General features: G+C 42.2%; 1 protein-coding gene across 2 annotated transcripts in view; it reads left to right on the top strand.

The window, feature by feature from the left end:
* The first annotated feature begins 654 nt into the window (after positions 1-654).
* LPAR1 (lysophosphatidic acid receptor 1) overlaps positions 655-13,066 on the top strand; it is a 75,324-nt gene continuing 62,912 nt past the window's right edge. The window contains exons 1-2 of one of the 2 annotated variants that reach the window (XM_062019280.1): positions 666-740; positions 1,271-1,331. The gene's annotated coding sequence lies outside the window, so the exon portion shown is untranslated. Of the gene's footprint in view, positions 741-1,270; positions 1,332-13,066 lie in introns of both variants that reach the window. The other variant, XM_062019281.1, reaches the window with a different exon arrangement.

Genomic DNA, 13,066 nt, shown 5'->3' with positions numbered 1-13,066 from the left:
GGGGCCGGGGAGGGCCGAGGGGGAGGCGGGTAGAATAGTAATTTGAACCTGGTTTTTGCCATACAAAATAACTCATCTAAGTCCGGAAAAGTATCCGTTTAGCAACCTTGTCCTTTTCCAACTATTAGGGTTTGGTAAACCTACCAAATTACCTCTATGACTGGGGCTCCCAAACCGTTCTTGCCAGCAGAAGTTCCCAACGCTTTTACACCTGACTACCACCGCCAACCAGCCACAGCACCCCCGCCCCCTTCGTCTTATCCTAGGATCCTAGGTGCCCTCCGGCGACCGGCCAAAGCTCTGCCGTGATGAGCGGTCGACTGCCAGCCCGGTAGTCGAGCCTCGACGGACCTCCGCTCTCCGCCCCGTAGATCGCGCCCCCGTGTGACTGTCCCCGCTCCCCTGTGACGGCCCCCCGCTCCCCGCTCCCCGCCCCACTGACCCAGCTACCCCCCGCCCCACGACCCCCGCTCTCCCCGGCCGGGGGCGGTCGTGGGGTCGGCCGTGGGGTCGGCGGATCGGGGCGGGACGCACCTGGGCCCTGTCCCGTCGGAGGCGGGCGGAGCGGGGGCGGAGGGAGCCCAGCCTTCCCCCTTCGCCCTCCCCCTCTCTCTCCCCGTCCCTCCCTCCCCGTCCCTCCCCCCCCCGTCCCTCCCCCCCCATCCCTCCCTCCGTGGGCGCCGGCGGCGGCGCCGCGCTCCCTCCATCCGCGCCCGCGCAGCCCCGCGCAGCCCCCGCAGGTAAGCGCCCCGCGGAGCGGAGCGGGGTGTCCCGCGATCCCCACTAGGAGAAGGGTGCCTGTTTTCTTTCCCCCGGGGTTTCCGCGTCCCTGGCGCCTTTTTTCCTCCTCTTTTGGGGTGTTTTCTTTAGCATTTCTGAATCTGGTGCTAACTGCGGCGGGTGTGCAGCCGTGCGAGGGGGAGGTGCGTTCGCCAGCCGCAGGGTCCGGCGAAGGGCTCACTTTGGGATGGGCTGGAATGGGCTGTTGCCGTCGGGTCAGACTTCTGTTTCTGCTGGACTAACATCTCAAAGGTTGGCCTGGAATAAGTAAAGGACACTTGTTTGATGAAGGGACACTAACAGTACCTCCACTGTTCGTTCACTTAGAGCCTGTCTTGATTTTTATTTATTTTTTTTCTTTTTTTCCGTGAAGTCTCCTTGGATTTATGTCCCACATTAAGGCAGCGGAAAAACTCTTAGCCATGAAAAAAAAAAAAAAAAAAAAAAAAAAAGGTTGCCACCTCTCTCTTCTGTCTTCCTCAATCCCTAGGAGGAAGAGCCAGCTAAAGTCAGACGGGAGCTGTGTCCGTGTGTCCGTGGTCTTTACAAAGGTAAAAGAAAGAGAGAGGATGAATGACAAGCAGAAGGGTACGGAGTATTAGAGAAAGACGGGGAGGGTGAAGAGCAGGAGGGAAGCTTCAGGACAAAAGGCCTTAACAAACTGAAGTGAGAAGAGAGAGGTGGAACCAGAGCGACCCAAGTTTCTTCCTCTCGCTCCTTTCTGCATACTCTTTTTAGACAGCTCCACGATGAGAGCAACTCCCCGCCCCCCCCCCCCCCCCCCCAAAAAAAAGCTGCTTTCAGTGGAAATGTGTGACAAGTTTTCTGTATAGTCTTTTGTCAGAGATATGTTGGAATGTCTAAACTTGTGTGTGTGTGTGTGTATTTCTCTGTGAAACCTTCCTAATTTCAGTGTCTATGAATAAATTAGAAGCTGCTCAAGATTTCAGTTGTCGGTGATTAAATGAGAAGTTGCTCAAAGCCCCTCTCCTTTTTTCTTTTTTCTTTTTTCTTTTTTCTTTTTTCTTTTTTCTTTTTTCTTTTTTCTTTTTTCTTTTTTCTTTTTTCTTTTTTCTTTTTTCTTTTTTTCTTCTTTTTCTTCTTTTCTTCTTTTTTCTTTTTTCTTTTTTCTTTTTTCTTTTTTCTTTTTTCTTTTTTCTTTTTTCTTTTTTTTTCTCTTTTCTTTTTTCTCTTTTCTCGTTTTTCCTCTTTTCCTTTTTTTTTCCTCTTTTCCTTTTTTTTTTCCTCTTTTCCTTTTTTTCTCTTTTTTTTTTCTCATTTGCAGCTCGTATTTTTGAAGATGCAAAGCAAAATAGCATGCAGGAGCATCTGGAAGCAACCTGTGTTCCCAAAATGCTGGGAAACTGGGGGTAGCTGCAGTCTTTTACTACTAAAAGCTATTGCAACTCCATCTTTTCAAAGAAAGTCTCTTGCCTGCTAAGTCAGGTTTGGTGTGTTGAACCATTTGGTCTAAAATGAGTCACTCTCAGGTCTGAGAGTCATGTTTCAATTTGGCAGCCAGAACTGCGTGCCATGCAGCCTGTTACTCTTGTGAGAAGATGGGGTATACTGTGGTATTAAAATAATATGTTCTGGCAGTTTCTGCAGCGGACTGAAGCAGTACTCTGTGTGCACAGGCGTAACTGAAGTTCTGTCCTGCAGCTTGCTAACACTGGCTGTAGGTGTGCTGTGTGTTTCTCCTTAACTGATACGTGCTGGGGCTTACAAAGCAACTTGATAGGCCTGTGTTTTACTGTTGTTGTTGTTATTAAATATTAACTACACAATATCAAATGCTGTCTTTTTTTTCAGAAAAGATTAACACTGTCTCGTCCTGTGCAGTTGTACATGAGTTGTGGTTCTTCTGGCTTTTCAGCTGCAAATAACTAACAAAATGTTACTTAGGAATACTGGTAAACACTGTTCCATGCTCGGTATGGGGTTGTCCTTATCTCTCCCTATTACTCATTGCACCAGTTAGACTCTTGGCTGCTATCAAAGTTGTTCAGAGAAGTTACCAGTAACAGTGCTGATTGGAGAGAGGAAAATACTGAGTGGTGTCTGCTTTCTTTTCCTCCCTTATTCAAAACAAATACTGAGAGTGGAAAGGTTAAACACGTTTTGAGACAAAACACATGGGAGATGCAAAACTGAAGTAAGGCTACACTATGCAGCCAGCTTTAATATGTGAACTTAATGTGTGAGTCGCAGGCAATCTTACCACTGTGTGCAAAGACATTTATGGCCACGTGGTTTTCATCAGTAACTTTGGAAAATTATAACCAAAATACAGTTCTTGCTCTGCTAAGAAGTTTGGGAAGAAAAAAACAAAACCCTTTTTAACTTGGTCTTGTACTAAATGTCACACAGTGAAACCATGTAGGGAATCCAGGAGGAGGAGGTGTTGAAGAAATAACTTTGCTCTGGAACAGAAACTTAGATATGACTTACGTAGAGTTGGCTTTTACATTGTTGTGGCAAACAATTAACACTTTAATGAATTGTTTCTCAACAGCCTCTCCATATTGAGCTTGCTTTGACATAATTCAGACATTTAAACCACAAGGCAGGTGTTTGTTCTGAGCAGCTTTTGTTTTTGACACACCACCGTTTCGTTACCTTTGAGTATCCAGCAGTTTTTTATGTTGGATCTCAGAGATGAGCTCCCTTCTTCAAATATCTGAAGAGCTGGCTTTGAGCACCTCTAATGGTGACCTGCCAGTTGAGACGCCTTACCCTGTCATTTCCTGAGTACGTGGTTTCTTTTTCGTACAGGAGTAGGGGAAAATTGGGTGCAGCTCTGTTGCCAACAGAGCTGGCTGGATGGGAAGCACTTGCAGCCATTACTCATGGTCTTAGTGATGGTTCAAGGACCACCTAGAATTTGAGAGTGGGAACAGGTTGTATGGTGGGACTGTTGTCTTTTCTGTTATCATTTCGACCCACGAATATTAGAATTTGCTACATTCACAGGATTTACTCCCTCTCATAATGGGCATGTAATTTTTAAGGACACTTAATTTGACTTTGAATCCATCTCAATGATTTGTTTGAAATGCAACTGCTTCAAGCAATGCCAGGGAAATGAAGCATACAAGCATTTTACTGACATGAGGATAGAACAAGTAGTATTTGATCCCTTCAGGATCCCTTCAGTTTGTAGATTATGTCTTTGTATATAATGTATACTTCACTGCTTTTTCCTTCACAATGTGTTATATTCTTTTTTTTAATTTAACAGTTTAGTAGCATGAAAAGAAAAGGAAACAACTTTTTAAAAAGTAAACTGTGATTGTAAAAAAAAAAAAGAAAAACACAGAAGTTATTAAAAGGCAAAGCTGACAGCTAAAAAAAAAATTGCTTTTTTTTTTTTCCCTTCCTCTGTCCTTTTCTTCAAGTTCTTTCAGGTAAGGTTCCCATTAGTTGTGTTAGGATTTAATGATAATTTGAAGGGAGAACTTTGCCCACTGCTTTCCAGAAAGATCTGATGATGAGGGATTTACAATGGTAATGGTTTGAACTGGTAGTGATTATGTAGTATCCCATGTGTGGTTTTGGCTCTTCCATGTGTCATGAAGTGATGCTGTAGAATGTGACACGCCTCAGTGGTGCACTATTAGGGATGAACTTACACATCGTGTATTTTCCCTGGATTTCTTTCATAGTTAACTTGTAAGCTTAAGGCTTCATCTGTGCTAGATGTCAGTGGTAAAATCTCTTATCAGCATTGAACAGCTTTGGATCAGGCACAAGACTGATGTGTAGATTTGACAGATATGTGAAATTATTCACAAAGAGAGAAAAACTCTATCAAGGGAATAAGAGCTGCTGTTCTCCTTATAGTTCAGGGGACTTGAATTTTGGGTTTCCGTATTTATCTTTCAAGGTTAGTTGCTTTAAAACAGGTAGAAACAATGCCTGTGTGTTCTTCCATCCTCATTGCAGTGAACATCACATGCAGTGAACATCTCATCCACTGAACATCTGGAGCAGGTCTGCTGCCTTGATTTGATTTTTTAATGAACCTAGAGGAGAATTATAAGAAGTTCCTGCCTTTGTATATCCGATCTCTCCTCACCAATTGCTGTCTCTTGACTGCCTGGCACTTTTTGCCCTTCAACCAGGCTGACTAACAGCACACTTGGCTTGCAAAGTCTTGGTCTCTATTTGGCTGAAGGTTAACAATTTTCTTTTTTTTTTTTAATGACCAACACCTCTTAGTCTTGAAAATGTAGTTTCTGTTTGTGCAACAGTTAGCATTACTAGGAAAAGAGCCTGTTTAGTGCTAGTTTGGGTAGTGTGTCCCTATCCCACATGTCAACTCCTTGATGACTGCATTTCTCAAACAAGCTTTTGAAGAAGACTTTTTTGTTGGTTAAGGTATTACATTTTTTCTCAGATCAGTGCAAAGACTCCAGATTTTCCTGACAGGCCCAGTCTGGAGTATTTTGTTAAATGTATTTTTCTCAGTCCTACATCTCTTTCCTACTGGATCTAGCTCCTTCTTGACCCACATAATGTAGGCAATTATGTTAGTGCACATAAATTAATGACTGCTGGCTCATTTACCCCTAGGGTAAAAAAACATTTCATCTTGAAAAGAAAGCAAACCTTCTTCTTCTGTTTCTGGCAGACAAAAACAGCTACAGGCTTGCATGTCTGTGGTGGTTCAAGGAGTGAGGCACGTATTCCACTGATAGCAGCACTGCTGGAGGGAAGAAACCATGTCCCTCCTCCTCAGGTCGCTCCTGGGACGAAGAGCCTGCACGGTGTCCTGGGCTGCTGCATGTGGAGAGGGTTATGCTTTCCAAATGCCTTGAAGATGACTGCTGGTTGAGTTGAATGATGGCCTGGGTGTCATTCCTGCTGGGGAAACAGGAGTTCAGTGATACTCCTCACCCATTCTCACCCACAGATCACAACGTGGTCTACTGCTGAGGCAATGGTGGAAAGCATGGTTTCGTGGCACGAGAAATACTTGTAGTTGCAGAAGTGGGAAGACTGCATCTCTTTTAGGAGAAGACACATTGCGGGGGGCACAAATTCTGTATGGATTAGAACTGTATTGCAGTTTTGTGCCAACTGGATTATTTTTGGTTTAAATTACTTTAACTTGAGAGGCATTGGAACTGCTTATTTCTTTTGGCTTCCATGTGGCATACTCTGGATAAAATTAGGAAGTGCTTTCACCTTCTATTTAAAAATACAAAGCTGCCAAATATGTGAGCCTAATATTATCTTTGTGCTTTTGCTTCTGATGCCGAATAACAGGCAAACATCTCCTGAAGTGGATTTTTGAAACTGCTGGAGGAAGTGCTCATGAGTATAATAGCTGTGTATGATGAAGTTCAACCCTTTGTAATATGCCAAAGTGAAGCCTTTTCTTTAGGAATTTATGTGTCACAGTGACCTTCTGAGTAGGGTGAATTTCACAGGCACTCTCTAGACAGCACATCCTTTTCTTTGCCAGCTAGAAAATGTACTGCATATTGCAATGCTTGCACGAGCAAGCAAAAAAGCACTGGATTGACATCAAAGGCAAGATCTTTCTTTACAAAAAGATAGAGATATTAAGAGTGGTAAAAATCTGGAAAAGGAAAAGTATACTTTTTTTGATTGTAAGCTTTCTCTCCCTCTTCCCGCTCTTTTTAGGGAGTGTATGTCAAATACAAAATTATGCAAGTACAGTATTTATAAGAGGAGTTTGCAGATACTTTTCTTAGAAGTTCTTTGGCCATTTAGGGATGGTTGTTTTCAATCTGCATGAAAAAATGTATGTATAACTAGAGCAATAAAATATAAATAACTATTTCTTAAAACTATAAAAATAAATAACTTTATTGTGAAGAAATTAGCTGCAGCTCTATTTATTTTTTTTAAGGAGTGTTTGATGAGTAATGAATGTTTATTGTATATTGTCTTTGAATGAATGAGTAATTATTTAAGAGCACCAAGCTTAACATGAGCTCCAGAAAAGGCTTACTTGCATCCAAGAGGGCGAGGGAGGTGTTGTACAGGTCACATGCATTTGTTAGGTGGTTTTACTTCAGGTTGGTTGTTTGCAGGAAAGGAAGAAGACTAAGAACCTCTCAAGATAAAATAGCTATATACCTTGGAAGCAAGGCAAGTATTGTTTTGTCTTTTACACTGGGGCATTGGTGAAGGGTCTGGTAATCTGGTCTACCAAAAGCCATTCGATTTCACTAAATGTTTAGTCATGGATAGTGCAATCTGCTTTTGACTCGTCATGGACATCTGACCTGCAGGACAGGGTCCTGAAGCCTTGAGATTCTTTTGGCAACAGAGCAAGGGAAGCAGGATGGCATTATGTAGCTGCAGTGTGTAAAGGGCAGCATCCCTTCCCCTTCTCTTCCTACTCCCAGACAGGCTGCAGATGTTACAGGGATGCTGGTACAGAGGAAAGCACTTTACTTGCTGCACAGTTCAAATTGGCTTTGATGGTGGCAAGCAAGATGGAAGCAGTATGTGTGCATGTTTGTTTCTGTGCACTTTAATGGACACACCAACTAGTAGGTTTAAATGATGCTGTGTAGTTGTTGTTTCTGTGCCTATTGTGACAGGTATGTTTTCAGTGGTTTTCTGCAGAGATTGTGACAGAAAACTGCTGTATATATCTTTTAAAACTAGTCCTGAGTTATGAGCTGCAGTGGAAAGGTGTTGCTTTGATGTGGTAATGAAGCTATAATGTAGACTGTAAAGGAGAGATATAGCTACTTTGTCTCAGGTCGAGCTTATAGGATCAAATTTTGCAGTACATTTCTATAGTCGCCTCTTAGTTTTGAACATGTAAAACTAATTATTGAGGTACAAAAGCATTTGGAAACTTGGTAAGGGAATGTGTGATAGAACAGAATAGATTCAGACTTGTAAATCCCAAAGGAGAATGCTGTGCAGTAAATTCTGTATTAGTACTGCCTTGCATACCATTAACTGTTGAATTTGGAAGATGTCTTTTTGAATATGTACGCAGCTCTATTGGAGCATTTGGCAAATGATTGGTACGGGAGAGTAACTTGAATGCTTCCTGGATCTGTGCCAAGAATGTCCCCAGGCACTCCAGTCTTGTCAGGAGGAATCAGCCAAACTAATGAGAAGGTGTTGTCTTGTACGCTGTAGTAACACCTAAGATGTGCTAGCAGTTAAACTTAAGCATTTACAATCTGCATAATCATTAGATTTGGTTGAGAAGCGAAGCCTTGGCTTTTCATGAAGGGTTCTTTGGGTGTTCAGCTGTTTCTTTTCACATATCCCCTTGCTTACCACTGTCCTCTTGCAGACACAATGCCAGTGCTCCAACAGGATCATTGATCCTTCATTCCTCTTGTCAAGGAAACAGGATTTATTAATTGTTTCCCTGAGATGTTGCAGTAGGGTAATTAACTGCAGGAAACGGAGTGTCTGGATAGATACCCGATGTTCAAGGATTACCTTCCTGAATGTGATGTGTTCTACTTGAAAAATACCATTATAAATGCCTACCAAGTTTACTGGTCTTTCCTTTTGCCTGCTGTCACTCCCAAAGTGTGGCAGACATGGAGAGCAATGCTGCAGAGATGAGCTAAGGTGCCTTTGACCTGTCCTGAACATGGTTTCTGCACAGGGCTTTGAGACCTGCCCTGAGGTAGCTGGCAACACATCAGGTTCATTTTGGCCCTCCTAATGCTTTGGATGGAACTAGTGGAAACTTCACCTCATGGCATTGTGTTTCTCCATGTAGAACTCCTGCAAACTACAAAAGGCTTTTCCAAATTAATCTATTTGCTCCCCTAGCCTTTCAACTTCTTGTTTATAGCAGTTGCAGTGTCCTATTTCAAATACCCCATGCACATGAGCCTGGAAGCTGACTCAGACTTCAAGGTATTGCTGTGATCAAAACAATTCTGGTAATTAGTGAATGGACTTAAAGTAAGTCTCTAGAATTATTGATATTTTATAAACAGTTGATAGGAATAGTATAGCTTAGTGCTTGGTTCTCCAAGAAGTAGGGTATATTTCTCTTCCTTGGATGTACAAAAGCATCGTAAGTGCTTCAATCTAGAGGAAGACAATGCAGAGAGAGATGTGCAAGCTGATGACATCTCAATGACAGGAGACAGTTACTTGATTGTAGAACTCATAAACCTAAAACTAATAGGCCTGAATTAACCTCTCTGCCATGATCCTGCCTATTTCCATCCTCAGCATCTCCTCAAAGTTTCTTATGAACAGAAGCCAGTTGCTCAGATTTCAATGATAAAGTTCTGTTTGAGAGACTTGTTTACCACTGTATCAATTCTCTCTGAAGTTTTTTTAATATGCAAGGAAGAGTCTGTGAAGGGAATCTTGGTACAACTATTGTGGGAAGGCAGTTGCTTTTTCCTTCAGGAGAGCGGCACAGGACTGTGGGAAAGGCTTTGGCGTTGGAGCACACCCTGCTTCTTCATGCTTCAACATTGGCAGACATGTGGAAAAAGGAAGAGAGAGAAAATACTGTGTTTCCTTGGAGCTGCCAAGATGAGGTGGCATTTCTTGGTTGCTTGCAAACTCAAACATGAAGCTGCTGTGCATCTGCCTCCTGTATTTTTCTCAGAAGTCATCTTGTGTCTCCTATCTCCCCCTGGCCGTTTAGCTTATGGCTTCATGAACTGTTCCTCTGAGACCCTGCAATGGGGACTTCCTGGTGTAAGCTGCATCTCCACTAGAGGGGGATGCCAGTATGGCTATACTGGGGAACTCTGAGGTTTTGGTTACTTATGATTTTTTACTCTTCCCAGGTTGCAGTGTTACCTGTTGGGCTAAGTGAGGCGTTCTTGGAAGGAGGCTGCTGTGGGACTGAAGGCAGACAGGACCTCGCAGTGGTCTTATGCAGTAATTGGCCAGGTGACAGGTTTCTACAAAACAGTGTCAATTCTGCCAGTAGACCATGATACATATTTGTATAGAATCACAGAATGGTTTGGGTTAGAAGGGACCTTAAAGATCATCTAGTTACAACCCCTTGCTATGTGCAGAGATACCTTCCACTAGACCAGGTTGCTGCAAGCCCTGTCCAGCCTGGACTTGAAGACTTCCAGGCATGGGGCAGCCACAACCTCTCTGTGCAACCTTTTCCAATGCCTCACCACTGTCATGGTGAAAAACTTGTTTTCTAATATCAAGTCTAAATCCACCTTCTTTCAGTTTGAAGCTGTTACCCCTTGTCCTAGTCCTACCACTACATGCCTTTGTAAAATGTCCCTCCCCGTCTTTCCTTGAGGCCTCTTTAGGGACTGGAAGGCTGCTATAAGTTCTCCCTGGAGCCTTCTCCAGGCAGAACAACTCTGACTTTCTCAGCCTATCCTTGCAGGAGAGGTGCTCCAGCCCTCTGATCATCTTTGTGGCCTCCTGTGGATTCACTCTAACAGGTCCATGTCCTTCTTATGTTGAGGTGCTTAGAGCTGGAGGCAACACCCAATTTGGGATCTCATGAGAGCAGAGGGGGAGTATTAAGGTTGACTGACCTTGAAGAGACTGCTCAGCAGTGGGAGAGATCAAAAATCAGAACCAATATGCCTAAGTAGACTTTGTCAGAGGTCAGAGAAGTTCTGCATGGGCCTTAAGCTTTGATGTAGTCAACACAGCCAGTAGATTGCAATTGTGAGATGCCTACAAAATCTAGTTTGTGGGTGGATTTCAGTAGATTTTCCTCTTGTGGTCTCTATCCCTTGCACTACTTGGTTTATTTGTGTAGTTGCAAAAAAAAAAAAAAAAGTCTTAGTGGTTCCTGAGCTTTGTGGGTTATGCTTTTGTTTCAAAGTGAATGAAGGAGGATTTGAAGTTTGTGTGTGTTTAATGTTTGTCTCCGTGTTCATGTGCACTGAGTTCCAAGGGAAAAGTTTGAGATAAACTGCTATTTGGTTTTGTTTGTCTTTTTTCTTTAAGAACAATCCATTGCTATTCTGTTCCACTCTGATAGGATCGAGTTTTTTCTGGTATGCAAAAGGAGCATATGTGAAAAGTGGTGACACAAACTATCTAGTGCTTGGACACTTTTCTGTCATCATATGTGTTCTAACATTTTGTTGTTCTCCTTTTACATTGACTGCAGTCTGCCTCCTGGCTTTTCATTTTCCACTTTAATTCCTGGTACCTCCTATATTTTCTGATTTACATGTTCATTATTTCTGTTGTGCTGTATGTATGTTGAGGACCTAGTTGGAGAAGTTGAGTAATCACTGAAGTATGGTGTGAATTTACAACAACCTACTTAATTCATGTGACCTCTTGTATACAATAAAAGCTTGTCTGCTAAACATAGACTCAGAGTTAATCCAAGTCAATTCTTAAAGTGATTTAGTCAAGCTGTGTGCTAATCCTCTGTGTTTACCTGCTTATTCTGATAGGCAGCAACCTAAGTTACACTAAACTTCACTTGATAATTGAGAGGGGAGGGGCTGGAAGGAAAGGTGATGAAATCTCAGTGTTCTCTTCATCTGTCTCCTTTCAAGGCATATTTAAGAACTGATTTGCTTTTATAAATCTTGAATTTGTGGAATGATCAGCATGAGCAACTGAGGCCAAAACCTAGTACTCTGCTGCAGATCTCTAATAAGCATCACTGACAGATGCTGCTGCTACCAAGATATTTGGGGGAGTGTGTTACTGCCTGATCATTCCTAAAAATTGTTACTCAAAAACCCCAACTGGTTGAGTTGGGATGCTGAAAACAGTGGTAAACGCAGACTGTGGGGATACGGAAGTACTTTTGATTGCTACTAACCAATCCTGATTTTACAGCGTGGACTCACAATTTCTGGTTGTATTGTCCAAAGCACACCAGAAACTTGCATGGTGGGCAAGAAGTAATTACCTTTCGTTTGTCAACATTAGGATTTTTGTTGTCTGGAGCTACTGGGTTTGTTCCCCCTCCATCATGGCAAAATCAAAGGTAGGATATTATTTCTGGGTCACTGCTGTCCATCAGATAAGTTTGTTTGTGGCCTTGGGAAAAAGCAGTGACATGAGAATAGGGAACTTAAACCCTGTCATTAAGATAATTCTTTCTTATTGTCAATTCTAAAGTCTTTCAAACTTCATTCAACTTCACTATGCAGAATACAGAACTGCAGAAATTGCCTGGAGAACAGTCTGTTGAACTGATGCAGATGTTACAAAAATTTCTGGAGCAGCATGACTGTTATTTCTAGTTTGAGGGCTTGATAAACAGTTACTATGGCTGCATTAGTGCTGGTCTGAGCCATGTGAAGCTGATGCCTAGCAGTCTTTAATGTACTTTTTTGTGGTGGGTGGTTGGCAAATTTCTGTTTCAGAGAAACTTATTTAAACTCATGTGTGCATACCATTGGTCACAGCCAAGGTAGGTCTATATTAGGATGGTCCATTTGTAATTTGGGGGTTGGGATTTGGCATAGTTAATTGTGGACATCTTTGGCTTCAGCATTTCCAGATTATTGTATTTTGTGGTGGTTCATTCTGACTGAAGTTTGAACATCTGTTTTGAGGATGCAAGAGGGAAAAGGAGTTTTTTCTTCAACACTGGCCCCTCTCAAAGCTGTTTAGAGAATTGTGACATTCTGTTATTATCCAGATGGTTTTTATCCAATGAAAAGGATATTGGCTGAATGTTTAAAAAAATGCCAGCATATTACTACTATTCTGAGTTTTAAACAAAAGGTGGATCATGTGAGATAGGTTTAGTAAATGGAATCTCTGTTACTGATCCATGGAAGTGTTCAATTGTATTTTTTCTTGGAAATAAGTGTCTGTTTTTAAGTTGTTGAAAAGATAACTTCTTGCTGGTTTTGCTGCTAAAGGATAATAGCTGGAGCTCCAGCTGGACCAGGAGCATGCTCATATATAGTGATTTATATCCTAATACAAGTGACTTTGCCTACTGTTGTTGTCTTTAGTGATAGTGTTTAGTAAGTGAAATACCAATGAGAATGCACTAAAAATTAAGTTCTGTCAACCACCAGTGTGAGGCTATGTCTCCATATTGCCTCTGTGTTGTGAAAACTGCTTCTTGCAATCCCAGTGCTCAGAATAATTTTGATGACCAGCTCCTTGCTTGGTGGTTTCAGGGTTTTTTTTTGTTTATACTGGAGGAGGACAGAAGCATGCACCATAGTTGTGTCTTTTACACAGACATACACATATGATGCTGGTAACAGTTAATGATGTATCTTAAATGAGCTATCCATGGTGACTTTGAACTTTTCTCCCTGTTAACTAACTTCTTCAAAATATAATGTCTGTCAGAAGAAGTAAACCGTTTTAGAAACTGTTT

The sequence above is a fragment of the Colius striatus genome, chromosome Z (genome assembly GCF_028858725.1).
Source record: "Colius striatus isolate bColStr4 chromosome Z, bColStr4.1.hap1, whole genome shotgun sequence".
Lineage (NCBI taxonomy): Eukaryota > Metazoa > Chordata > Aves > Coliiformes > Coliidae > Colius > Colius striatus.
The sequence above is the reverse complement of the archived record's forward strand: the minus strand, read 5'-3'. Positions and strand labels throughout refer to the sequence as shown.